This window comes from Balaenoptera borealis (assembly GCF_965194805.1).
Source record: "Balaenoptera borealis genome assembly, chromosome: 12".
NCBI classification, from domain to species: Eukaryota; Metazoa; Chordata; class Mammalia; order Artiodactyla; family Balaenopteridae; genus Balaenoptera; species Balaenoptera borealis.
Genome location: NC_138869.1, coordinates 96,642,721 through 96,670,236, shown reverse-complemented (window position 1 = coordinate 96,670,236; position 27,516 = coordinate 96,642,721). Strand labels below are relative to the sequence as shown.

Here is a 27,516-nt window from a genome sequence, read left to right as displayed (position 1 = left end):
GGCTGGGAACACAGAAACCATTTCTGGGGAGGAGGGGGTACCACCGTGAGTGGCAATTTTCATGCGGTTCTAGGCTAGCGCCCTTTAAATAAGAAGACATCTTTTATGAGACAGATGCTTGCACAATAAATTATAAATAGATTAGGGTAAGTTTATGCCACAACACACAGTCATTTAAGATAATTTAATCGAGGGTCAAAAATAATTGGGGGGGGAATGATCAAATCCACAGGAGAATAATCTATGAATGATAAAACAAATGAATCACAGAAAAGATGATCTTGGCAAAAGAACCGCTTTTGTTCAAGTCCATCAAGTAGTTTTTCCTGAAAACCTACTATGTACTCAGCACTGTGCAGGATTTGCAGAGAATGTGGAAGGAATCACTTCCATGGCCCGGAGCTCATTCCCTCTCGCTGGTCTCTAAACCCACCCCATTGACGCTGCTGCCATGTTTCCAAAATGCAAATGCAATAGGGCCCTTCAGGTTTACATCTACCACCATCGTAACCATAATCCAACATGACAAACAGGACCCTACTCAATCCCAGGGCTGAAAACCTCTCCTGTCTTTCACTCACAACTCCCCACCCATAACCTGGGGCTCAGCCATACCCTCTTACCCATACTTCCCTGGGTTTAAGACTCCTTGACTCCTTCAAGCCTATGCCTTTGAAAATGCTGTCCTTTTCTACCTAGAAGCACTTCCCAAGAACATCTTGCCTGCCTAGTCTTCATAACTCATCCCTCTGAGAAGTCTTTCCTATAAACACCCCTTCATCCCTGGTCCTGATGTGATAGTCTTTACGAGTTTCCCCAGAACCCTCTGTATATCAGGGTCGTGGCACTTGACGCATGCAATTCCCCCCTCCTTCCCTCCGCCCTTGCTTCCTCTGGCCCACCTATGAACACTTACTTAGCAATTGCTCTCTACCAGGCCCTGAGCTATGCTAGGTGCTTTGGGTACAACATCTCTTAATAAATCCACACGAGACTCTCGAATTGTAGACGTGACTTGCAGATGAGAAACTAAGCTCAGAAAGGTTCAGTAGCTCGGTCAAGTTCACACAGCCAGCAAGTGGCAGAGTCAGATGCTTCTGCTCCAAGCCCTTGCTCTTGACTTCTCAACACACCAACTCACAAGAAGGTGAGAAGACTCGCCCAAGATTCCCGCCCAGACCCCCATGTTTCTTGCAATCTGAAAATCACACACATGGTTTTGACATGTGACCAGCAGGTGCAAGTTGAAGGTGTGCATGTCCAAAATCAACCGGGTGGGCACAACCCAGGCAGTCTGTGCGCTTCCCAGGACTTTCTCTTTCCTGCATGTCACAGAGACGATGTTGTAGTGAATCCCAAACAGCATCTATCAGCTCTCTACTTTATGGAATTGGTCTAAATTTCTTTGGTTTTTAACCACAACTGCACCAATTCTGCAGGGTAGATGTTTCCAACAAGCATCAAATCCTCAATTGTTACCATCTTTTGTTTTGGTTTCTAGTTCTGCTAATGTAAGGGACGGCCTGTCCTCATATTTATTACTACTAGAGTAATGTCATGTTCGGGGTTAGCACATAAAATACCTCTCCAGTTTCTCTGCAAAAGATCAAAACACTTTTTTTATGGCAACATCAAAAAGAATCAACATGTAAACATGTTTCAACAGGCATTCTTTCTCCCTTCAGTGATTTCTCAATATTTGGAACACTTTATTAGTCTGTTTTGTTTACAACTGGTAAAATACTTCCTTATTTCTTCTAAGCCTTTTCTGAGACTACTATATTTGCTGACAATTAGTGTTTGGTGCCTTTCTTTTGGTAATAATACTTTGGGGGGAAAAACTACCCTAGAAGTATTTTGGTTTATCACATGGCTTGCTTTGGGAGTGAGGAAAGTGGTATATATTTTTACCTCTTCTCTCTTTCCATCCGTTCTCCCTTCCTTTCTTTCTTTTCCCCTTTAGCCTTTACTTAATCTTCCTGGTGCTACCTCCTTGTATGGCTTCTTAGTCTTTTCACTTGATTGGCAAAGAAAAATAGCATGAGATTCGAGTATAATTGCTGCCTTCTTCCTCTAAGCATGGACTTCCCACTCAAACTCCTGTCAGTTCTAGTGAGGAAAATCAGTCTACTATTTTATCACGGCAGGAGAACTGGCAGAGCAGGCCTTCTGTCTCTGCAAACCATTCAGTCACATCCAGCATTTCCAAAAGGCTTTCTGCTCATGATAAAGCCCTGTAAATGCCCAATGAACATAAAACATGCCAAACCCCAAAGACGGCCTCCTTGTACATGGGGAAACATAAGAAGTGTTCCGTTAAACTGAGGACCCGCAAGGCTGTCCGCCATCATTGCTATTAAAAGCATTCTGGTGGAAGTAGCCAATTTAACTGAATAAGAGGAAGAAATAAGAGGTCTAAAAATTGGGAAAGAGGCAGTAGAATGATCATTATTTGCATAGGCTGTGACTGCAAATCTGAACGAGTTGGCTAAACAACTGTTACAGACAATTAGAGAATTCTATAAGGTAACTAACAAAAGTAATATGCAAAAGTCAATAGCCTTCCTAAGTGATGACCAGTAAGAAGACATCCTACTTTTTACAATAGCGATAAAAATGTAAAATGGCTAGAGATAAATTTGATGAGAAACATGCAAGATCTAGATAAAGAAAAAAGTTTCACACTGTTGAAGGACAGAGAACGTATGTCAACTGGAAAGCTCTACCCTGCTTGTCCTTGAAGAAGAAATCACTAATTCTTCCCAAAGTAATCAATAAACTTGATATGATGTCCAAAAATACCATGAGAAAGCTAACTCTGAAGTTCATATGGAAAAATAAACAGGAAGGAATAGCCATAAAAAATGATGCAACGAGAAATAAGGAAAGACTAGCATACCAGATATTTAAAATACTTTTAAGTTCCAGTAATTAAATCAGTATGCACTGGCACGCAAGTAGAAAGCAAGATCAATAGAAAAGGAAGAGACCTAAATACATACTGGAATTCAGTGCATGACAAAGCTGGCAGTGCATTTTAGTGGAAGAAAGAAGGACTTTAAATAACTGAATGGCCCCCTGGAAGAAATAAAGTCAGATCCCTAGTTCACATCCTACACTAAAATTCCAGAGCGACCAAAGATTTAAACGTGAAAAATGAAAATGTAAAAGTATTAGGATAAACCTTGAAAACCTGACACTAAGTGCAAGAAGCCAGTCACATGGGACTACACATTGTATGATTCCATTTACATGAAATGTCCAGAATAGGCGAATCCACAGAAAAAGAAGATTAGTGGTTACCAGGGGCTTTGGGGTAGAGGGAATGGAGAGTGACTGCTTAATGGGTATGGGGTTTCTTTTTGGGGTGATGAAAATGTTCTGAAATTAGATTGTGGTGATGGTTGTGCAATTCTGGAACTATACTAAAACCACTAAATTGTACACATGAAAAGGATGAATTATGGTATGTAAATTACATCTCAATAATGCTATGATTTTAAAAGTACTAAGAAAAAATATGAGACAATTTTTAAAACATAATGTTTGAGTGGAGAAGGCATAAGTATGTCAAAAAGTTAAAAGCAAAAAAAAAAAAAAAAAAGGTCTGATGAGTAAGACTATATAATTTAAAAAACAAATCCTGCAAGAAAGAAGCATAAGAAGTCAAAAAAGAAATGGAAAAATAAAAAAATTCAAGACAAAAGGACTAGTTTTTTTGAGCTACTTTGAGCTCCTAAAAATGAATTAGCTGGAAAAGGCCCAAAAACCCAGTAAAAAATGGGCAGTGAAAGTCAATACACATTTCTCAGAAAAGAAAATAAGAATGGCTCTTAAACATATGAAAAGATGTTCGATCATCACTCTAACAAGCAAAACTCATATTAAAGCTACTAAAAGATAGTAGTTTGCACCTCTTAGACTGGCAAAGATCATGAAGTTTAGTAACACTGTCTGTGGAGAAAAGGCACAAGCCCACAGCGCTAGTGGGAGCACACATTAGTACAAATGCCAAAACGGAGGGCAATTTGGCAAGGCTCACCAAAATTAAAACGGCACATTCCTTCTGATCCAACAATTCTACTGTAGCAATTTCTCCTCCAGAGAGCCTCACTGATATAGAAAATGTTATTTATAGAAAGTAATTCACTGGAGCATTGTGCATAGTATAAAACGATTGGAAACAAGCAAAAGTCCACCAATGTGGGGCTGAATAAATTATGGCAAAACCCTACAATGGAATACTATTTAGGTACTAAAAAGAATAAGGCTGTTCCCTATGTTCTGACAAGAAAAGTTTTCAAGGATACATGGTTAGGTGAAAAAAGGTAAAAAACAGAACAGTGTGTATGGTGTAAACATTGTGTTTAAAAAACCCCGTATTTTTGCTCCTATAGTTTTTATAGTTACAAACTATCCCTATATTTATATTTTATTTACATATATATTTATGTTTTATATTTTATTTCTATTTTATAGTTATAGTTTATATTTTATAGTTATAAAATATCCCTAAACAGATCCACAAGAAAATGGTAATGAAGCTTGCCACTAGGAGTGAATTTGGGTGACTTAGGAACAGAAATAAGAGACTAATTTTTCTTTGTACCGCTTATTGTACCCCTTTTGTACTTTTAGTGATTTAAAACAAATTAGTTAATTCTTTTAGTTAAAAGAAAGAAAAGAGAAACAAATATGACAGGGATACTGAAATATGAAATGAACAAAATATGTGGTCTAATTCTGCACAGTTCTTTTGGTTATTTTTAACATAGGTATAGTCAAGAAAGAAATTAGTAACTTTTTAAAATCCCTTACAAGGGATCACCCAGGAGACTGATTCAACTTTCGCAAAACAGATGCATTCAGCTAGGCTTCCTACATACAGGCCTTAGGTAAGACTCCCACCTCCACCAACACACACCCCTCCAGAGTGGGCAGAGCTGCCTCCAAGACCATGTGTCTAATTCATTCTTCATAATTCACTTAAACTTGGCCTCTGCTGCAGCTGGAGATGTGCCAACTAGACAGGTTCGTTTAGGTTTATCCTCAGGACACAAAGAAAAAGACCAATTTTGCCTATTTCTACTCACTGAATTGTTAGGTCTCCCATTGGCCATCAGTTGAATTTAGAACAAAATGGCTGTAAAAACGTCCTGACAAACGCTACAGTGAATTCATCAGACATTCCCTTAAGTGTTTATTCTAAGGGGGTGGAGGGGAGGAGGTGTAAAGATGAAAGGGTGGAGACCCCGCTGCTCTGCCCGGCTACTCTCTGACTCTCCTTGGAAGGAGTCCTGGGTGCTCAGGCAGAATAGACTGGTCCGTGGTAATGGGTCATCAAAAATACAGGATCCTGGATTCAAAACTTTTCATATTAACCCTCTCACAGAGATTACAGCATACCTGTGTATTTTTAACCTCACCTATCAAGCAGAACTTTTTGGATTCCCTTGAAGACGCACATCTATCATGGCAAAAGAGCTGGCAAGGCTTACTTTCCCCCCTTTTATGACCTTCCTAAACCATTACAGCTGATTTTCCATTGTCCATGGGATAGGATGGAGGGCAGGGGTGGCTGAAATTCACAGGTAAACCCCAACTTTAGTTTAGTCAAAAGTGCCAACATCCTCTTTTGTAGATTAGAAAATTAACACCTTTCATGTTCTCTTCTCTTGGGTTCACAGAGGAGAGAATGGGGTGAGTGATTAGTGAGGCTTGTACACAGCTTAGAGAAACTGCTGAAGAAATAAAATTGAAAGAATTTTGAGAAACGTTCTATAAAACTCAGGCTTTCCAGCCAGCTGGGCTTCAGGGAAAATTCCTCTGAATCCATGATGCCTTGGTTATCTAGCACATCGGTTATCTAGCACATCTAGCAGTACATCAGATACTACAGACCAGATCCACTTGTAGGTCTAAGACTGCGGGGTCGGCGGGGGCAATGCACAAAATTCAAGGGAAAAGGAGAGAGGTGGAGGGGTCATGTCGGGGTCCCTCGAGATTTTCAAAAAGCAAGAGGAATAAATGTTCCTCCACAGAAAGCGAGAGTCATGGTAAGTTTTGAAGAGACAGGAAAAGTTTGGAACGGGTTCCATGGGAAGTGTGACAGTGCATCTGCTAGAAAAGAAGCCATGGGGACCCGTCCCAAATTGAAGAGCAAGGATTGACATCAGGACCAACACACTGGGTTTGGGGACCTCTGAGAAGCTGTGTAAGTGGCGGGGATCACCCAGGGGTGGTGTCTGGAAAGGACTGTGTGACACAACTATTGGGAAAGCACAGTAAAACTTACAAACCATGAGACCTGGGCTGGGGATGGAGACAGTGAGCCTGAAGGCAGCTGAAACAATGAGGGCGACGGCGGGACTCAGCGGAAGGGAGGGGTAGCAGGGGGCCCGGAGGCTGTGACCAGAGAGGGGAATTGCAGAGTTGGAGGTTTCAAGGTTTAGAAAGGTCCAAAGGATACTGGTTCAAGTTGAGACACAGGTAGTAGGCGTGGCAGTGTTTGCGGGTGGCTGAAGTGAAGGAGAGACCAAATCTCAAGATGGAGAGACTGAGCAACGGGAGGGCAGAGAGTTAAGAGTCAGGCTGACCTGACACCAGCCAGCACCAGGCTTCGATGATGCACCCTCACTCAAACAAACGGGAATATTTCATCATCATTTTGTCAGGGGGAACACAAATGCTACTCCAGGTCCAAGGGCACACGACGAAGAGTCTTGGAACCATGTCCCTGACTTTCCACAATCAAATCAGAGAAAGGCTCATAAACAGAAGAGAATTCTCTGAGAGATGAACAGGTACATGACCTGGGTTAACATTATCATGAGGGAGGCAACAGAGAGCAGTGCGATTAAGAGTATATAGGTGTGGATCCAAATCCCAGCTCCTCCAGCTGCCAAGCTGAACACTTCAGGCTTTATGGAGCCTCTTTAAACCTTAGCCATCACATGTGTAAAGCAGAAACGCTGTAACACATGCGTGATGCTTAGAAGAGAGGCTGGTGACAGGGAACTATATTCAGTATCTTGTAATAAACTATAATGGAAAAGAATCTGAAAAATAATATATATGTACATATATATGAATGTATAACTGAATTACTTTGCCGTACACTAGAAACTAACACAACATTGTACATCAACTACACTTCAATTTTAAAAAGCAGGTCCAGTGGTTTGCAAAGCAGAAATAGAGACACAGATGTAGAGAACAAACGTATGGACACCCAGGGGGAAAAGAGGGGTGGGGGGGGTGATGGTGGGATGAATTGGGAGATTGGGATTGACATATACACACTAATATGTATAAAATAGATAACTAAAAAGAACCTGCTGTATAAAAAAAATAACAAAATAAAATTCAAAAAAAAAGAGAAGGGTTTCCCTGGTGGCACAGTGTTTAAGAATCCGCCTGCCAATGCAGGGGACATGGGTTCGAGCCCTGGTCCGGGAAGATCCCACGTGCCGCGGGGCAACTAAGCCCGTGCGCCACAACTACTGAGCCTGTGCTCTACAGCCCGCGAGCCACAACTGCTGAGCCCACGTGCCACAACTACTGAAGCCTGCGCACCTAGAGCCCGTGCTCCGCAACAAGGGAAGCCACCACAATGAGAAGCCCGCTCACCGCAACTAGAGAAAGCCTGCGCACAGCAACGAAGACCCAACACAGCCAAAAATAAAATAAATAAATTTTAAAAAAAGAGAAAAAAGAAAAAAAATAAAATATAAATAAATAAATAAATAAAAAGTAGGTTCAAAAAAGAAGAGAGGCTAGTGGTTTGTGATTAGTAGAAGTTAATTGATGTTCTTACTCTTACACAACTACGTACTCAAGGAAAATTATTTTTAAGAGAGTGAGATAGGTAAGAAAAGAGAAGAAACAGTAGTGAAGCAAACAAATGTATGAAAAGGAAAAAAAATCATTATCTTAATTCCTAACTGCTTAAAAGTAAGCTACCCAGAGAAATGAAAACACGTCCCCACAAAAGCTTGTTCAGGAATGTTCATAGCGGCATTATTCATCACAGCCAAAAAGCAGAAACAACTCAAGTGACCATCAACTCACGAATGGATAAACAAAACGTGGCCTCTCCATACAATGGAATATCATTATCATAACAAGCGCTGAGTACTGATAACAAGCTACAGTGTGGACAGACCTTGAAAACAATATGCTAAGTGAAAGGAGCCAGGCACAAAAGTCCACATACTGTATGATTCCATTTATATAAAATTTCTAGAACAGTCAAATCTATATGTAAAGAAAACAGATTTGTGGTTGCCAGGAGCTGGGGGTGAAAGGTCAGAGGAAAATGGAATTCACTGCTAATGGATACAAGGTTCCTTTTGGGGGGTGATGAAAATGTTCTAAAATTTACTGTGGTTAGAGAGTTGCACAATTCTCTGAATACAGTAAAAAGCACTGTGTACAGTTTAAAAAGAAAAATGTTAGCTACACGGTTCTGAATGCTTCCTGCTTCCCATCTCCTGAGTAAAGACTCTTCGTCTTCCCTGGGTGAGAGGTCCTGATGGGCAGAGCATATGAAATGCACCATTCCAGCAGTTCCTTTCCTTATAAATATCAGAAGATATTGATCCTCCTCCTGGAGACATTCTCAGGTAGGTGTCAGGGAGGTTATTTCTATTCTCCTTTCTCTCTGCTTCTTCCAATCTTGGCTACTGCATTCTGTTTCCCCAGGCGTACAGTGGGTAAAAATCAATATCTTCTTGATCTTTCACAGGCAAAAGCTTTAAGGTGGATGGGCCTTTTATACACAGTTTAAAGCTCCTGAAAAATACCGAGGGGGCGCTCGGAAGCATTGGTTTTTGGCTTCTCCACACCACGAGGACAGAGTTCCTAAAAACAGTGTTTCCTCCAAACTACTCCACTGAACAGCCAACATCGTTTTCTTTGGGGAACAAACTTCAAGGAGAAAGTACTGAAAAACCATTCCCCACAGTGCATTTGCTGTTTGACTTATCTGATAAACATGCCAATAATTACCTAAAAAGTAACCTCATAATACTACTGGTTCCAGGAAACCAAGCTTTTTCATAAATGTCCACAAGTGTTTTTAAGGGAATACTGATGTTAAAAAATCAGAAGGCCAATTTATTCCTTTGCAACAATAACCATCACAACAATAATAATGATTATTATATATTTCCACATGACTCTGAGGGTCTCTGGGTAATGCTGGCTTTTGTCCACACACACAAAATGCCTTTATTATTTGAACAGTCCAGGAATCAAATATGGAAGCATTGCTCAAGGAATTTCCATGTAAACCATTTTAAAACATAATGAAGTCTTTTTAAATGTTAGTCTCTTCATGTTTCAGCTTCAATGTTCAAGGCTGAATATACGAAACAAATGATAAAGCATCATGTTTTATAACAAGTTACTCTGGTCAGTGGTGTGCCAGCTATAAGACATAAAACTTCTACTGAGACAAGCACTTTAGGAAACTGTAAAGTAGCCCATTGGGCCCAATTTCCACGAAGAGGTGCCAACCCCATTAGGTGTATACAACCTACAAATGAATCCAAGCGCTATGGGAGCTGGTAACTGCATGCATGACTCTAGATGGTGGGGAGCGCGGGGGTAGTGGGACGAGAGGGAGTGTCTAGGAAGCAAGTAAAAGGATTTTTCATGACATTGCAAATTAAGAGAAGTTTATATAAGATTTAAGTCGAATAACAAGAATAAATCTGTTATGTATCTCTAGGTATCTAGAAATCTAAACTGGAGCTGGGCATAAAACATAAATCCATTCAACAATGATTTATAGTCTACACTTGGCATTTCATGTTTTTGCATCTAAATGTTAAGAAGTACAGCACCCTATTCTGCTTTTGCTTGGGTAAGGTTGAAAAATTCAGATGGTACCATGTTTCTCGTGGGGTCTTAAAAAGGCGGCTTCAAGAGTTCCCCCTTAATTAATGATTTCTGTTGGCATTTTAGAACTCTTGAATTCCCCTAAACATCCTCTTGCAATATTGGAATAACTTCTAGCTACTCTTGTAACATTAACAGCAGTGTACTTATGGGAAAATATATATGTCTTTTATATGTTTTGACAGCCAATGCTCAGTAAAAACCTGACAGTATTTGATTGTAATGCCTCACTTTTATATAGTACTCTACCGTTCATAAAGGGCTTCTTTGTACTAAACCACAGCTTTGCTGTTCAATTTCTATAAAATGCTTTCAAAAGTATTAGTCAATTAATGAACATTTACCATAAAGGTGATCTGGGATCTATGAGGACAGCTCGGGGGAAAGGGATTGCAGCCTGGAGACGGCAGAAAGATCATGACATCAAAATTATTCTCATAGTTTTGACAGTAAAGAAAAACCATCAAGAGACACGACAAACTTAAAACCAAAAGGAAATGTTTCTTACATGGGCTGCAGTACAGTTTTAAACAGAAGGGAAAGATCATTACACATGACTGCTATTCACTAAATATTAACTACGCTAGAATCAAAATCTGAGCCTGCAAGTACAAGTCAGAATAATAGCTGAAACAGTTTCTTAACATTGCAGGGGTGCATGCATGTTCAAGGCGGGGAACAATGTATTCTTTTTAATATGGAAGCACTTCACCCTGACAATCTAACTATGACAAGCTTACACAGTCCTCAGCATTCTACCTCTGAACAGAACAGCATCAGTAACATTCATGATCATATTCTGTCAGCTGCTCTGCTAGCAGCAGAAATTTTTACTTGTATATGGATAGTAAGTTCCCCAAGAAGGGGCATTTCTAAGGCCAGGGTTCCATCTTTTTGCTTCACAATACGATGCCAGCAAGAATATTTCTGTGCACACATTACACGTACATACGGATTAGAAATAAACAAGGTTCGTAATCGGCAAATGGGCTCCGTGGAGCAAATAACTGATTCATCACATTATTTGTAAAAGCAAATATAAAATCCATGAATTATGTCTCTGTACTGACAAACTATAAACTGCTTAGAACTTTTACATTAACAAGGCATTCTGCTGTGATCAGTTGGATTTTTCCCTTTATCTATGAAACACACACAGAAGAGAATTACAAACTTCAGAGTTCTCTAACCTTTACAAACCAACACAGTAATTATATTGCAAGATATCTGACAGCCCAGGGTAATATGAGAAGAGAATTCCTTTTTTCCCCACTTCCTTTAAATAGCTCTCAATTTTTCTACAATTTAAAGACTGCCTGAGCAAAAGATTTTCATAGCTATGAATCCTACTAAAGATAAATTGGGAGATAAAATAAAATCACTATTCCAATTCACAGAATATTTGAGGCTCCTCCAAAGGAAATGTTTCTCAACACATAAAGACAGTATTAAATTTTAAGAGCGAGGCTATTATCAAAATGAAGGCACAGAAAAGTAAACACAAGTTAACTTGACAAGCCCATACTGATAAAGCGCAGATAAATGTTATCTCTGGGTTACATGCCTAGTACACGCAGTCCTCAACTTATAAATGAATTGTGTACAGAAAGTTCATTTCTAAGTCAGTTGTTTGGAACTCCAAACTCATTTTCTCAGAGAAACGATGTTATAAATAAGGCTTGATCTTATAGGAAGGCAAACAAGAGCTATTAAGCCCATAATGTAGACAAATTCTAGTACTGACAGCTCTCAAGCAAGCTGCCTCTATGCTAAGCAGGGAACAACAGGTACCAGAATCAGGAGGAGGTGGGGGAGAAGAGGGTTTCTGCTTCCTTACCTGGAACTTTTAAGTTCTTTCTGGCATCTGCCTGCCTTTCTTTATGTGCTCCCCACACACACACACCCACCTTCTGTCTAAATGCTTCACCCAAGCCCATGTAATAGAGCATGAAAATGATTTTATATAGGTAACCCTCAACCCCTCTACCCAAACTCCTCTTCTTGTGTCCAGCCATCTGACAATCAAAGGCCAATAAATAGTTCAGTTCAATCAACACTTGTTTTCAGAGTTTTCAAGGGAGATATAATCTTGGAAGAGTGGAGTGGGGAAAACCACCACACTCTGAGAATAGAACACAGACAGTGAGCCATCTGGAAGGACTGGGGTAACTGCAGGAATTCCTTTGCTATTTAGTAATGTTAACAGGAAGAGGACCCAGCTCCTGGGACGTACAGGTGAAAAAAACTCAAGTAGAAGTAGTTTCCTGACCAATAGGCACAAACAAAAGCCTGGGATGGTGGTGGAGGTGCCATCTCCTAGGAGCAGCATGTACAAAGGTCCTTGCCTTTCCTTGTGAAGCCACACGACTGTTTGCTCTTCTTCCCATTGAAGATAACATCAGGGAATGCACGTTCAGATCAAGAGGGTTTGAAGGATGCAGAGTCCTGATACATCGACTCAGTGGGATCCTGATTTTCCGAGGACACATGTATTGTGATATCCTGCAAATAACTGGGTACTCACCCGTGTACACACCCAGGGTGCAGCTGGGATGGAGGCAGAGGATGACACCCGGCTGGGGAAGGTATCCAGTTGAAGCAGAGGCTGGTTTGTGTTTCAACAAACCAGCTTCCCTGACATACAGGTTGACATTTCCCAGCTTTACCTGCAGTTAGGTATGTCCATGGGACTAAATTCTGGTCCAGGGAAGGTGAAAGAGAACGATGTGCGCCACGTCCACTAACAAACCTCCAATGAAAACATTCACTCTCTCTCTCTCCCCCAACTGCTGGCCAAATTGCCGCAAAAGATCGTGAAGTTCTCCCATTGACCCTAGGGAACAGCTGAGCCGAGAGATGGAAGGACTCTGGGTCTGGGAATCACCACCATGTGGACACCTCCACCCCCAACTGTGGAACCCAAGTTAACTATAACATGATTGAAAAAGAAACTTCTATTGTGTTCCTCCCTGAGGGTTGGGTTGTTTTTTACTGCGACATCCTTGCCCTCTGCACCATCACCTTTTTGTTGCATCTCAGGAAAAGTCCTTTATGTTCGCCTATCCTGAATAATCCATTAAGCTGGTCTGTCTCCAAACTAAATGGCCTCACCCCGCTGAGATTTTATTATGCTTCTAGTTTTTCTAGTTTTCCTTCTTCCTTCACTGTGGTCTGTATATTTAATACTAGAGAGCCTTCTTACTCCTTTCAGTCGGCTTGGGGAACTGGATAAGTAAACTTGTTAAATCATTAACCTTCATTTGAGTGTCCTTCTAAGCCAACAGGGCTCTGAGTATCTCAGGACCTCACCTACAGGGTCAAGTACAGGATTTTGGGTCTTTCATTTTTCTCTTTGCTGAGAAGGTTTTTTCCTATTATTTCCTGATTTCATAAGTAGATCAGGGTCGCGGAAGTATGTCTGCTGGATAAGAAAACTAGGATTGTATCATTTTTATGACAAAATTCACAGAAGTGACATCACTTGAATTTTGTTAAAAGCAGCTTGCTACTTCGTCCTCTTATATATTCATTCATTCAGTTTACTTTTAATGGGAAAGGGGAGAAAAAAGACTAAAGAAGGAAAGATGAGAGTGGAGAAGAGAAAGAATCTATAAACATCCCCCACCTCTTGCTCTGTAAATCTCCCCCGTATTTCATTACTGAGTTGTTATAAGGTACAGTAAAACTATAATATAAATTTAAACAGATTTTGTCTAATCCTAAAACTTGGCTTTCTATCCTTACTCCTTCCAGCAGCAATTTTCTGGCACTTTCCACCCTCATCTCTTTGTTGCATCTCTGAAAGGCCCACGAGGTTGAATGGTCATGCACTTCCCACGTGGCGTCTTAAGAAATAATGAATTAACCTGTTTGATGTGTGTGCACCACCTCTTTGACAAAGGATGACCTGATGGATTTCCCAATCCTTATGGAACTCGCCTGAGGGTTACAGAGCAGAGATTCCATCTGCCTTTACCTTGCAACTTTTTTGAGAATAAGTTCAAAATGGTGCTCCAAGGTCAGCATGTGACTTCCACTTCTGCTGCCAAAAGAAAACGAGTCACCCACTGTGGTAAATGCACTCAAAAGCTTCACGCGCTCTGAGAAGGGAAGAAAAGTGACTGGCCTCTATGGGACTGTGGAAAGACCCACTGGACAAAGTAAGTATTTTTCTATGGAATCTTTACATAGAACCATTGACTACGATTACAATGTTTTTAAAGATTTTTTTGATGTGGACCATCTTTAAAGTCTTTATTGAATTTGTTACAATATTGCTTCTGTTTTATGTTTTGGTTTTTTTCTCCTTTTTTTCTTCTTCTTTTTTTTTTTTTTTTTTGGCTGTGAGGCATGTGGGATCCTAGCCACCCGACCAGGGATCGTATCCGCAACCCCTGCATTGGAAGGGGAAGTCTTAACCACTGGACCGCCAGGGAAGTCTCTACAATTACAATTTTGAAATAAGTTCCCTACGAAAAAATCCTGAAGTCAATACATTAGTTAAAAAGGACATAAAAAGCTTCTTTATCCTGCCAGTTTGAACATATATGCCTCCACAGCAGGCCCACAAAGGGGGCCCCGCAGTCACTTTCCAGAGTATTCTGCCATTGCCAAAGTCCACTTTACAAAAGATGTCATTTCTTTTTACATTCTCCACAAAACATCTATTCATATTATGAAACACACTGCCATTTAAACCATGTTTTAAACCCACCGTAGGCAAACTCACATTCCATGGAGAGTTCTCATCGTTAAAAAGATATTTGAAAATTAAGTTTACGTGCTGTAAAAGTGATACTCAATTCTGGGCTCGAATCAGAACCACAATTTTATGTTTTTTCAAGAATATCAAGCAACTTCCATTTATAGTTAATCATAAAAGGGGTTAACCTTCTCTTCAGTTGCCTATTGTCAATAAAATGTGTATTTAGCCTAATCCCTGATTGCTATCAAAGAAGGGTTATGTTAGAAACATAACTTGAAATGTTGACTAAGAGAGGAATGGAAACCTTCAGAGACCTTCCTTTAAGACACAAATCTGATGACTGCCAGCCATGATCAAATGTGTAAGTCCAAGTATGCACAAGGGAAAGACACCGACGATTATGCCCCTACCCTGATGTTACCCAAGCCCCAAGACTAACTCCCGACTGTAGGGGTAACAGGTCACAACTGCTGATTTGGAGGCTACCAGCTTACTGCAGAGGTACAAAAATAGTGTCATCTTTGAACTATCTGTGGACATGTGTGTAATAACCGAGGAAAACAAGGAAATGAACGCTACCGAAACTCTTTCCTAAATTACACAGATTGAGGGACAAGCCCAAGAGAAGAGAAGAATGCCATGACTAAACCCAACTGGAAGAGCATTCATTATGAGCCCACTCATTATAGCAACAAGTGAAAAAGACACAGAGCCTGAAGATTAGCAGTTTCAATTAAGCAGGCAAGCTTACCTTTTCTATTTCTTCTTCCATAAAGTTCATTGTGCTTTTATGGTATTTTAGCTTTCATGTTTGGGACCCCTGGGACCCAGGGACCTCTACCTTGGCAGAGTTAAAGGAGTATGTGTGGGTTTTTCCTCAATAAAATGGTGATTTGATAGAGAGGTTTTCTGTGAATTGAGTCTGAACAGTAGGCCTGACATCTTTATCAAGCAGAGAGAAATGCCAACTTGAAAAATACTCTACCACTGTTCATGGCTGCTATTAAAAAACAGAGTAATCCTCTTCCTTCTTTTTATTTGGAAGACAGGGATCGCTTCGGTGGGTCTGACCTGGTCATGTATAAATTCATTCAGTCCAGCTCAAGCCATGGACTTTCCTGCTCCAAGTCTCACTGTAGGCAGACATTGTGTTTATACTCTATTTAATCCTCCTTCTTCACCTACAATACATAATTCTCCAATGTAGGCACTCAAATATCTGCAGAATGAAGGATTTCAATTACTGACATCAGCACCACCTGTCTGTAAGCTTGACCCAGGGATTTTCATCGACTCCTCCTCCTCCATTCCCATATTCCTCAATCACTACATTCTATGATTCTACCTCCTCAAACGCTTTTGGATATGTTGCTTCCTCTTCCTTTTCAGACCCCCCCATCCTTCCCAACCCAGGCCTCAAATGAATAGGCTCTCATTACCTACTTCTAACTCTTAACCCTCTGACCTCCATCTTTCCCAACTCCAGCCACCCTGGATACCCTGTCACCAACTGCATATATATATATATGCATTCCTTGCACGATATATATATATCGTGTCACTGAGTTATTTCCTTGAACAAGAACTTGCAACTCTGCATCACCTGCCCTATTAACTTCAAACTCCTCTGCCAGGTCTTAATGATCCTCTCCTCTGTCTTCCCCAAAGCTGCCCAACTTTCTTTCACACTGATCTCCAGCAGAAATACACACATCACTCAGCCACAAAGGTCACCTGCATCCTTCCCTCGTGCCTTTGTCCCTGCTGTCCCTGCAACTAGAACAACTTCTCAGTGTGCCCCATCCATCATATCTAGCCCTCCTTTCAAGCTGCAAATCAGGTTTTCCTTCTCGAATGAAACTCTTCCTGGCCACTTCAATCCCCAGCCATCTCTCCTTCCCCTCAATACCCACTCAGCCTAGAGCTGGCCCCTCCATCACAAGTTCTTAGCTGTATACTGCCATGTATGGCTCTGACTTGCTTCTTGTGGATTGGTATTGCACCCTTCAACAAGATTTTCATAAAGATAATTTTAGATTTACAGAGAGTTGCAAAAGCAGGAGTGTTCCTTTGTACCCTTCATCCAGCTTCCCCTTAAGTCAACATCTTACATAACCAAAGAACAATTATCAAAACTAGAAAATTAACCTTGGTCAGTACTGCTAACTAAACTATAGAATGTACTAGGATGTCACCAGTTTTTCCACTAATGTCTTCCTCTGTTTCAGGATCCAATCTCGGATTTCACCTTGCATTTAGTTGCCATGTCTCTTTCATCTCTTCCAATCTGTGGCCATTCCTCAATCCTTCCTGATCTTTAAAGAACCTTGACACTTTTGAAAAGTAGGTGTCTGATTCACTGGATTGAGTCATTGATTCATTCATTAAACACATGATGTTTAGGGCCTTGTCTTAGGTGCTAGAGTGACAACAAATAAAACAGTTCCTTTTTTCAAGATGTTAACAGCCTAGTTAATAGAAATTCATGTGACTGTCTAGAAGTCCTTGATAAAAGTATTTGGAGAGTACAAGTTTACTCCAGTTTTCAAAAGTTCGCTTCATGGCACTTTGCTTTTACAAAAGACCTATATCAGCACCTATTTTTGCTAATGGAAAGAAATCCGAGGAGGATTTTGGCTTTTATGAAAACAGGTGAAAAGGGGAAATGGTTTTAGCACTGGTTTTGCAGCAGCCGTTACAGTGGCAGCGCACACCCCCAGCAGAAGAGTGGCACCACCAAGCTCCTTCCTGGAACTACAGTAAGCATCTCAGCATCAAGACACCATAGGTTTGAACTGTGTCTGTGAGCATCTGTGCTTTATCTCCCCATTTGTTTTGTGCAGCCGTTAGCAAGATGTGTCCTAAGGTAATTGATTCTTCGCTTTAAGCCATTTCGGCTTACGAAAGGTTTCACAGGAACACTCTACTTTCGGATAGCAGGGAAACCTGTACAGTGATGGGTCAAATGGCAAGATTGTAAATTTTACCTGGAGAAGAAAACGTAGGGTGACAGGCAGGCAGGAAAGACTTTCTTAAGAAAAACAGCATTTTGTTCCCCTTTTTACTCCACTGCTCACTCTATAAAAATAGTGGGCATATAAAAAATCTAGAGACAAATACTATCATACAGTTAGCGGGTACACTCTGCCTCTGCATCTTCTAAACTAATTCCTAAAATCAAACACCTCAAGGGCACACTTTTTAGGAAGATTTCATGTAGTAAACATAGACTCTTTATATAGTGACTATGTGCTTTACTAGAAAATTTGCAAACGGTTTAGGTAAAAAAAAATCGGAGAAGCCATTTGTCTTAATCCAGTTTTCAAATCCAATTTCATAGTTTTTATTCCTTCACAGGGAATAATGAAGAGCAAATAAGAAGCATCATCAATCAAAGATGGACTCCCTAAGTTTCTTTACTTAATTCAATTTTCTTGTACTGCTCCTATTGTATTTTCCAAACAAAGCTGTTCTTTTCTACATGTGCTAGTTCGGCCCTGCAAACACCCTCAGGAATAATAAACAAACAATTGGGCACATTTTCTGCCACAAATTTCACTCTGCAATATTCTTTATCCGAAGCATTTTGAATTCCAAGCAAGCAGAGACACGTCTGTATCGCAAGACCTGCACACAATAGAGAATGTGTATTTTTAGACCCTTATTGACACTTAAATCTGTTAATATTTAACTCCTACTACTGTTCTAAAGGAGGAATAAGCAAACTCTCCTGCACACACAATGTTACACCAAGCACTTTAATTCTAATAGTAAATGCTGCCAAAAGGAATTCTACTTTCACTATTTTATATCACCCTTTCTAATTAATGTCAATGTGTCTTTTCCATGGGAGGGTACATACAACAGATGCACCTATGTGCTATATCTGTGGATATCTGCACAAATGCACACATATTCATGAGTGCAACATGCAAATACACTCATACGCATACAGACTGGCCCCCACGTTAGTATCCACTTATAAATAGAGCTTGTTGCAGTCCCCGACTTGCATGGGAATACCCACAAACAGCACCTAATCCAGCTGATTTCCTTTCATTAACTTTTGTAGGAGATTAAGATAAAATACTAAAAACAAACAACAAAAAACAAAAAAAGCCAAGTAGACACTTCATGGAGTCTGTGATTAAGAAACACAGAAGCTGGGCTTCCCTGGTGGCGCAGTGGTTGAGAGTCTGCCTGCCAATGCAGGGGACACAGGTTCGAGCCCTGGTCTGGGAAGATCCCACATGCCGCGGAGCAACTGGGCCCGTGAGCCACAACTACTGAGCCTGCGCGTCTGGAGCCTGTGCTCCGCAACAAGAAAGGCCGCGATAGTGAGAGGCCCGCGCACCGCGATGAAGAGTGGCTCCCGCTTGCCGCAACTAGAGAAAGCCCTCGCACAGAAACGAAGACCCAACACAGACATAAATAAATAAATAAACAAATACTTTAAAAAAAAAAATGGAAAAAAAAAAAAGCCAAGTAGACACTTCATGGAGTCTGTGATTAAGAAACACAGAAGCTAATGAGACAGATGGGCTGCTGCATAAAGGGAACTTCAGCACGCCAGCCCACACTCTGTAGAGATTTACCGTGCTTCACCTTTTCCATTGCAAAGTCTTCATCATTTAGCATCCTACTTATTGGACTCTTGTCCCTCGCACAGACCCCTCCTATTTCTGCCTAAACCTCCTGAAATGAGGATTATTAAATAAAACAAGACAACATTCTTTTTTTCAATCTGTTATTCAAGGTTTACTCAGAAGCAATATTTACTGTAAAATCATGGGGTTTCTAGCTCAACAGATAGTGGACGACTCTGTTAACAGAGCTGGCTGGAAAATTTTTGGAAAAATCCCATAAACATAGAAGAATTTCCGGGCCAGAAAAACGAGGAGCTGAAAAAAAAAATTCACATATATTTTAAATTATTCACAATAGATTTTTCCTCTATGTGATTGGTCCTCTAAGTTATCCTCACACACACAGGTGATCACTGCCCCTAAGAGCTTCTCCATAAAAACGGTGCATATTTACAGAAATAACATATGTGGAGGGCCTTACAATTCACCATACATTTTCTATGCATTCCTACACGTGATCCTCACAGCACCCCTGTGAGATATAATTATCTCTATTTTACAGAGTTAGAAAAAAAAAAAAACCTCAGATTTTAAGTGATTTCCCCAAGGTTACAAAGCAAATAAATTGTACAACTGAAACTCAAAACCAGAATCTCTGTTACCAAATCTCCTTTTTTTTTTTTTCCACAACACGAATTTAATTTTCCTTGAATTCATTTTGGTTCTATTTTATAATAGTAGACTATAGGAACTCTGCTCCTTACCTAAAGATTTTATACGCTTCTAAATGAAACTATAGATTTTAAAATTTTCCCTATATATATTTTTAAAGTTTTCTCTTTTCTGGTTAAACTGAAATGCCCTGGTTCCTTTAGTATCTGCTTCCTTTATTCCCTGGAATCTCCCTTTTGAGAGATCTGATGTCCTATTATCTGATGATCTGATTATTTCTGTGTTGACAACTCTTCCATCTGTGCTTTTTAAAAAATTGTTGTTGTGCACATTGCTTAGTATTTTTCAATTTTATCCACTACAACTTCCATGATCTTGCTCTAATATGAATCACAATGGTAACTTCCACTCTAGAAAACTTAAAGAATTCTCCATTTTTATTCAACTGCATTCGTCTACCAGGTACATTTCTTTAATCTTCCTCCCCAGTCACTGTTATTGCCAAGATCTTTGAATTAAACAGTAGGGCTGTCCTTTCTTTTTTGGGGGGGAGGGGTTGTCCTTTCTTATGTGCAAGTTCATCCCGCCTGAGCCATTTAAAAGGTGCTTTAACATAACAACTTCTCAGCGTAGTATATTCTGATGTCATAAATACTACACCATGACATTATCCTATGCAGGGGGCAAAACGAGGAGATGGCTCTGAAAGACAGATCTATTCATGTGCCAACACAGCCTGATAATTAGATCACTGGGAAAAGAGAGAGAAAACTCACAAGATTATAGCCAAATGGGCTATCAGACAAGCCCCCTCTCTGGTGTGTGTAGGAGATTGCTGACTGTGGTCACCATCGAGCTTCAGGAGCCGAAGTCCACATCGTCTAACCCGTAGAGATAATCCAACTTCAGGGCATCCCATCCTCCCTTCCTGTTGCCCAACTCTGCTTTCCCAGCTCTTTTAATTGGATTATTTTGGAATCTGCTATTTCTGTCTCACTCCTTTCCCCAAACTGTCATATAAGTACTGCAGCTTGACTATTACACAGCTGCCAAATTTCCCTCCAGAGATGGCTGTATTTCAGTGGCAAGTGAAGTGATGCTCTCTCTGTGCCATCTGAATACTAGCTTAAGAGGTTCAGCATCTGGAGGGGGTTGCCTTGGTGCAGGAAGGAAGTGTTTTGTTTTGTTTTATCATCATCACTTGAGGGGCAGGTCATTAGCTCCACCTGAACATGAAGGAGGAAACAAACCAAAAAACACTCCACACATATACACAGATGCATGGAGAGAATAGAAAGGGTGACTGGGACTTTTCATGGGTTCTTTTCTATGGGGACTTCAAAGCCTTAAAACATCAAGGATGTAAGATGATGATCTCTTTTAGAAGCAGAAGAAGCCTCAGAGAGTAGTCCGCTCATGTTACAGATATAAAACTTGCAGGCACAAAGTGAGTACCTTGTTCAAAGCTCTCCTGATCCCCAGACCCAGGGCGTTCCACTTGAACTTGGGTTCAGCCATGGATGCACTCAGAGGATCACATCTCCACCAGTGGAACCAAACACAACCCCAGCTTCTAAAGCATATGATATCAGTACTTAGTTTCTTGTGTTGTTTGGTTATATTGATTTATTTTTGATACTCAAGAAAAATCTCTACCAGAAAAAACAGAGTGTGAAGTAGCAGGGAGAAACAACAGAGTAGAATTAGTAGCAGCAGATGCTTTAACCATGTGCCAGGCCAGGAAATGTTCTAAAAGTTGATTATGTATGTAATCTTCACAGTGACCTGTTGTCCTCACTTTAAAGAAAAGAAAAATGGAAGAGAAGAAAGAATACTTCCAAAGAGAAAACAGGAGGCAGAGTAAATTGCCAAGTCATAGAAACAACCTTCCCAAATTTTACTCAAAACACTTAGTGAAAATCTAAATAAATATCAATGATATACTTCTCATTTAATCTAAAGACATAATCCTTGATACCGCTTGGCATCTAGAGGCATGCATCTTTTGTTTCTTGCTAACTCAAACAGAAGAGTATATTACTCCCATGAATTTCTATATACTATTTCTAAATCTTACAGTGATAATGGTTCTTTCAATAATCAATGAACAATCAATGACTCGCTATCTGAACCCTGGTGAAATGAAAGGCACTAATGATATTTGAGGGGGTCTTGAATTGGGGGAAAAGGGGACTAAATGATCTTCACGTTCCCTTCAACCTCTAAATACTATACCACCAACGGCTATAATAGGTAATATTCTAGAATTCAGAAAACATATTCAAATACTTCATCTCATTTGATAAACTCTAAGAGAAAAAAAGAGAGTAATTTAAAAAGTACCACAGAATACTGACACTTTGATATTTCTACACCTAGTCATCACTCACACTTTGACTAGTACAGTTTGCCAACACTGAGAGCAGCATTGGTGTATCAGGAGGGAGGAAATCTCTGCAGCATTATGCTTCAGCATCCCAACGTGGAAAAGAAAAAAAATAAAATAAAACAGTAGGCTTTGGTATCAACCATTTGCTCATGTGTTTTACTGTCAGATGACAAAATATTCTACCTCATTTCATGAAAGGTAAGAGAACTATGTGAATGTTTGCACACTGACACAGTAAATTATATTTATAAGAGTTTTCAAAGAATAAAATGCTTTATACAGAAGTCTGGTAAATTATTTTAGATACTCGAATACACTCCAAAATAGTTTTGAAAAGCTATGCCTACATATAAAACACTATGTACCCTGGAGCCTTTGTCTCTACGTTTTTCATTTTGCCATGAAAAACATCATTAAAGTGTCTCAAAATAATACCTTCTCCCAAACTAGCTATGAGTTATGCAGACTACCTTCAGACTGAAGGAACTAGAGTGGAAAAGAGAAGAATATATTTATGCTAAAAGATGATTTTGGAGAAGATCTCTATTTTAAAGATTTAATGAATATCAATAGGGTTTTCTTAACTTTGGAAATGTACATTGCAAATCCCAGTGTGTGTGTTGGGGGCTTGGGTGGAATGGGTTGGGAGTGGGATGGACAATTAAACTAAACGAACTGGGCTTGTCAAAGAAAGGAAAAGTATTTGAGTAAAATATATGGTAGAAGTTTGAGCCCCAGAATAAAGCAGTTGACTAGGGAGCAATAAAGCAGAAGAAAAGGGTCCCTCAATGATAGTAAAGCCAAAGCCAAAAATGTAGCCTTTACCAAACCCATGTTGAAGGTCAAAGGAGATAAAATAAATCTCTAAGTGGATTTTATTATTTAAGAGACCACTAAAAGCAACCAAGAATGGAGGGAGGAAGGTAAGAAGAACCACAATCCCACAAACAGGCTGAGTGGAAGGGTACCAAAATACTAAAGAGGCCAAGAGGTGACAACTGGAGAGACTATTTTGATCCAGAAGTTAAATCTGTTTAAAGTTAACAAAATAAAGTTAACTGTGGTTGCCCACAGAAGGGAAAATTGATCATAGAACTAATCTTGCTCTCTAACGTGAAGGATGGTGGATAAGGTAAGAATAGGGATGTCACTAGTCAAAGTTAGAGTAAGGTCAATGTGTTCTGGTGAAGCCACCACCTCAGTTCTTCTTTTGGGTGCGGTTGAAAAAAGAAAGTACCACCCTATACCATGAGCCATCCACTCTCCTGTCTCACATGTTTATACAGTCATAGAATAAAACACCCGTTTCACAATTTGTTAAAAGACAGATTATCAATAGCAAGCTTTACTTCTATTACCTAAATTGAGAGATCAATGGCTGCATGATTTTTATGGGCTCTGACAACTGTGCATCCAAGTCAAGTTTCACACTTGTCTTCTCTCGGTACCTTCTTCACGTCCCAATCTGGTCCTGCTTTCAGTAACCACAACCTCAACGCTAGTCCCTCTCCTCTGGTTCTTTCTGCCTGCGCCTTCCGGATCAACAAGTCTTTTTCTCCACTGGTTTCTCCACTCTCTCATTTCAGATGCACTCTAAACCTCCTTCTAGAATGGTCCAGATCATCTCCCCTGTTCACCCAAACCAGGTTCTGATGCTGCCGACGGTATCTGCCTTAGAAATGAAAGCTCCATCAGGGTAGGCCCCTTGTCTACCTTGTCCCATTCCATATCTCCAGTGCTTAGGACTGTGTGAGTACATAGTAGCCCCCAAAGAGGTGTTTGCTGAATGAATAAATGAGAGATGAATGACTAAATGAGATCAGAATTTAAAGACATCCTCTCAGTTTCTTCCAATTCAAAATCTGTGCTCTCACTCTGTACTGGCAAAGCCAGAAGGCACCCCCAAAGGCCCTATGGGACTCTCTGAATTGAGTTCTCAAGAATGATTTGGCCTGGTCTTGCAGAGAAGTTTCCCACGTGATTGCAGCAATGGTCTGGTTATGGAGACAACCCAAAACTGCTGTGAAATGTGGTTAAATAGTCCCCACGCTTCTGCCTCCCTAGAGGAATTTCACCCTGGTAAGCCCCTAGTAATCAACGTGTCTGCACTTCTGCACACCAGCCAGCATGCACAGCTAGAGAATCCTTTCTTCCTCTCTGTTTGAGTCCCTATTGATTCTGTAGTCGGGGAGGAATCAAAGCGCTCTCCAAATACCAAACATCCCATATGGCAGTGTTATCACCGCCCTTACTACGGAGATGCTCGGCCTTTCTACCTCAGCTCGCCGGACTCTGGCAGAACACGACGCACTCTTTTGCTGACCTATCTGTGCTGACACATTCGTTGTCCTCTCTCCCTTTGTGAACTTATTAATTTTGTTGAAATAACATATCTACGTGCATAAACACAAGTTTCATTTTCTTATGCGTCCTCGTAATCATTATGAGGAGAATAATTTATGGTCCACTAAAGAGGAATTCTTAAGCTTAACTGTCTTAATTGGGAATTCAGATGTTCCTCTTTTACTGAAAAGTACAGAGCTGTTCAAATTAGACTGGAAATTTGGGCCAAAACAAATGTACCTACACAAGACTTGCAGAGTCTCGGGTGAAAAGCATTAGCTGAAGCCAGACAAGTCGCCGTGGGTTTGTCTCCTTGATGCCAAATCACGCTCTGACTCTTTTTCCTTCTACATTGCAACCTTATGATGTGGTTCAAGGGTTGAGGGACTCACCCTTGTGAAAGGAAGCTTATTTAGTAATGGGAGGACAAGATGAGCCTAGCAGCGCAGCTCATATGTGGAGCTGGACCGTTAGAGATTCAGTGCAGCTCCAGGGGGCCAGGAAGCTGGCCTTATCCAAGGTCCTCGCTGTATCTCAGGAGTCAGGCAGCCGGGGGTGGGGATGAGGCTCTGTTCTCACATAAGGACTGCTCCAAGGGACCCACTGGCCAGTGTCATAGACAGTTTTGACTTCATAGCTCTGTGGCGAATGGGTCTCTGACCTGCAGACTTCAGTCAGCCAGTTTCTCCAGAACTGGGATTACTCCATTAATTCTAATAAAAGCCATTCAGAAATATACTATACCTTTTTTGGATCCCAGAGGAAGATGAAACAAAGGAGGAAGAAGGGAAAAAACAGTTTTACAAGAATGGGATTGTACCATGGTTAGTGTCGTACTTTGCTTTTTTCACTTTGATCGTGACCATCTTCTCATAGCATTAAATACTCTTTTGGAATAGGACTTTTAAATGATCTCACATATAGCTCCTTGTAAAGACACCCTATGAGATGGGTACTAGTATTATCTAAATTTTATAAACTTGGACTTTGAGCTGTATAGTAACTTACCCAAGGTCATACTTCAAGAAAATAGCAGAGCTGGAGTTTGAGCCGAGGCAGTCTGAAGCCTGCCGTCTTATCGACTGTGATCTACAGCCCCTGAATCATACGGTTACCATAATTATATTTCATCCTACTCCCAATGTTGGATGGGTATATGTGTATGTATACAGACACACACATATGTATGTGTATGCATACATACATATACACACACACACATATATATACACACCTGCAAATGTACATATATATATATACATTCACACATATATGTATATTAACTTCAGATCCATGTTTAATGATGGCTGCTTTTTATTAAATACCTTTTTATTCTTATTAAAAAATAAAAAATTATGTTTTCCATTGAAAAAGTATGTGATCTCATGGTTGTCTAGGACCCTTCCATGCTTCTTGATTTAGTATTATTTCTCAAATGTTTACTATTGGTAAGTTTCAAGCATGCTACTGTCTACAGAAGAAAGGTTCTTCAAAATAGTATTATTTACAAATAAATGCCCCCTCCCTCACAACCACCACCCCCAAAAAAGGGACACACAGAGGCACCATTTCTCAGAATCAACTGGCAAAGACTCTTTGTTTTCAAAATTCTCAGCGCTGGCAAAACTGTATGGAAGTAAGTCTGTCATATACTGCGCCTCTGGAAATATAAACTGGCCTGACTTTATTGGAAAGTAATTTGGCAACAAGTATCAAGAGTCTTAAAACTTGAAAACTCTTAAATTCAGCAATTTACTGCTAAGGAACTATCCCCAGCAAACCATTAATAATGGCAACTAACATGAAGCCATAAGAACATTCTTGGTAGCATAAAAGCAAAAAAAAAAAAAAAAAAAAAAAAAAATTAGAAACAACTTAAATGTCCAACTAGAGAAGATCAATTAAATGTATTTTAGGATATGTATTCAGTGGTATGCTATATATTTGTAGGTAAATAACTTGTAATGAAAAGATGTTCATTATTGCATTGTTAAGAGGAAGAAAAAGGTTAGGTGATAGCACGTGTTGCATTGTTCACCACTACCATCTGATGGTCGTCTCTCCAGCTGAATTTATAAATACAATGATCAGAGTTATCTCTTTCTTATTAATGCCTTGTCACCATCCAAGTCAGTGAGCTCAAAATGAATAGAAGCTAATTTCTTTCCCACAAAAAAGCAAGGGTTCCATTTTTATAAAGAGATGGAGAGAATAAACAGATGGAGGACACGTGAATCTACAGATGTATGTTTATGTTTTGTCTGTGTGTGCGTGTGTGTGTGTGTGAACAGACATGTAAACATCCCCACCACTATCTTGGAGATTTTACAATCAAATGATAGTTATTTTCAGTTAAAGATTTCGGAGATATTTACCTGTACCACGTGCTTTCATCACAATGGAGAATCATAAGCAGTCAGCTCCTTCCCAGCAGATCTTTTCACACAGATTTTGCTTGAGCAGAAGGGGAGACAGTAGAGAAACTCAATATAAAAAGCCTAGACCTGTAATTACAAAAACAATATTCCCACTGAGTTAGGCAGTTTTCTGTGGTCTTCGTTCACATTAGCTGAATTCTCAGAAAAGAAAAACATATTTGCATAATCTCTCTCCCTCCCTATCTCTCTCTCTCTCTCTCACACTCACACACATGTACACACACACACACACACACACACAGAGACAACACACACGCGACAATTCAGAATACCAAAAACTCAGCAAGCAGACACATAGCAGGTCCTCATCTCTGAGGATGAGAGGGCTCTGCCTGCCAAGGGGGGTTGCTTCCCAGCCCATCTCCTGACCTTAGGAATAACACCATCAAAATAACCCTATTCCTTCCCCTCCTTCTCTGCCTATTGATCCCAAAACTTCTGAGAAATGAAAAACAGTTAGTTCTTCCACAGAAAATGTTG

The 27,516-nt window shown here is 40.2% G+C and overlaps 1 protein-coding gene across 3 annotated transcripts in view; it reads right to left on the bottom strand.

Moving 5' to 3' along the window:
- The window catches only part of ATXN1 (ataxin 1), a 432,099-nt gene that overhangs the window by 251,558 nt on the left and 153,025 nt on the right, over positions 1–27,516 (bottom strand). For all 3 annotated transcript variants that reach the window (XM_082345422.1, XM_082345423.1, XM_082345424.1), the window contains one exon: positions 26,974–27,102. The gene's annotated coding sequence lies outside the window, so the exon portion shown is untranslated. The remainder of the gene's footprint in view (positions 1–26,973; positions 27,103–27,516) is intronic.